General features: G+C 46.9%; 1 pseudogene; it reads left to right on the top strand.

Moving 5' to 3' along the window:
* The first annotated feature begins 488 nt into the window (after positions 1 to 488).
* LOC137497096 (5S ribosomal RNA) lies at positions 489 to 607 on the top strand (annotated as a pseudogene).
* The last annotated feature ends 701 nt before the right edge of the window (positions 608 to 1,308 follow it).

A 1,308-nucleotide genomic window follows, 5' to 3' on the forward strand; every position in this document is an offset into this window, starting at 1 on the left:
GCCATACGTGTCGTCGAGAGTCCTCGTCCTCTTGGTAGCCCGGGGTGCCGGGATGTGGTGAACCAGGGCTGTCTGGCCGGTAACCATCCGTGCCTTCATCCCCGATGACGTTCCACGATGTCGATATCAACCGCAGGTGAGCGAGGAGCTCAAAGGTAGCCAGAAGGGGCGGAGCCACCTCGATTTTGTCCAAATCATCGGCGTCCAACTGGGACAAGTACTCAAGAAGGAAGTAGGGTACACAGCGGATGTAATACGACAATATTACTCCTTGAAGCGTATCTAGATCTATTCAATTATAATTATTTTTATCGATAGTTCGTAATACATAAACCACAGAAAATTACCGTGGCAATTCAAGTTATTTCGGAAATCAAGCAACCCGCTACTATTCATCAGCTGTCTTGCTATATGGCTAAATGGTTAGCTTGCTTGGTCTTTGGTCCAGAGGGTCCCTGATTCGATTCCAAGTGGTGTCGGGAATTTTAGCCAACGGACATACCATGTTGAATACACCTGTTCTCGGCCGATCACCGCAGTTAAGCAACACTGGGCGTTGTCAGTACTTGGATGGGTGACCGCTTGGGAACACCACGTGCCGTTGGCTGAATTCCCTTTTGCCGGCCCCGAGGTGTAGGGGTAGCGTTCCTGCCTCTTACTCGGAGGCCCCGGGTTCATTCCCGGACAGGTCAGGGATTTTACCTGGACCTGAGGGTTGGTTCGAGGTCCACTCAGCCTACGTGATTAGAATTGAGGAGCTATCTGACGGTGAGATAGCCGCCCCGGTCTAGAAAGCCAAGAATAATGGCTGAGCAGCGGTCGCTTGGTAGGCCAAGGCCCTTCAAGGGCTGTAGTGCCACGGAGTTTGGTTTGGTTTGGTCGGGAATTTTTATCTTAATTGGTTAATTCCTATTGCTGGGGGTGGTTGTTTGTGCCAGCTTCATCATTAGGATTCATCTTCAAAAGCGCCCCATTCCCATAGACACGCAGGTTGCCTATGCAGCTTCAACTCGAAAGATCTGCCTCTTCGGAGGCCACACGGCATTACATTATCAACAAGTGCATAATTGGCAAAATATTTTAGAAGATTCACTTCAAAATTTCAGAATGGAAGGATGACGATGATGAATATAATAATTAACAGTTTTTACTATATAAACCTGCCGCACAGTTTTAAGAATCTGCTCGAGTGACTATCGGCTTTTATATATTACGATGGTAATCAAAAATTAAACGGAAATTAATATTATAACATAATTATTAACACTGCACGTTTAACGTAACATCTACGTCGTTCCAAGCACCAGG

The sequence above is a fragment of the Anabrus simplex genome, chromosome 1 (assembly GCF_040414725.1).
Source record: "Anabrus simplex isolate iqAnaSimp1 chromosome 1, ASM4041472v1, whole genome shotgun sequence".
In the NCBI taxonomy this organism is placed as follows: Eukaryota; Metazoa; Arthropoda; class Insecta; order Orthoptera; family Tettigoniidae; genus Anabrus; species Anabrus simplex.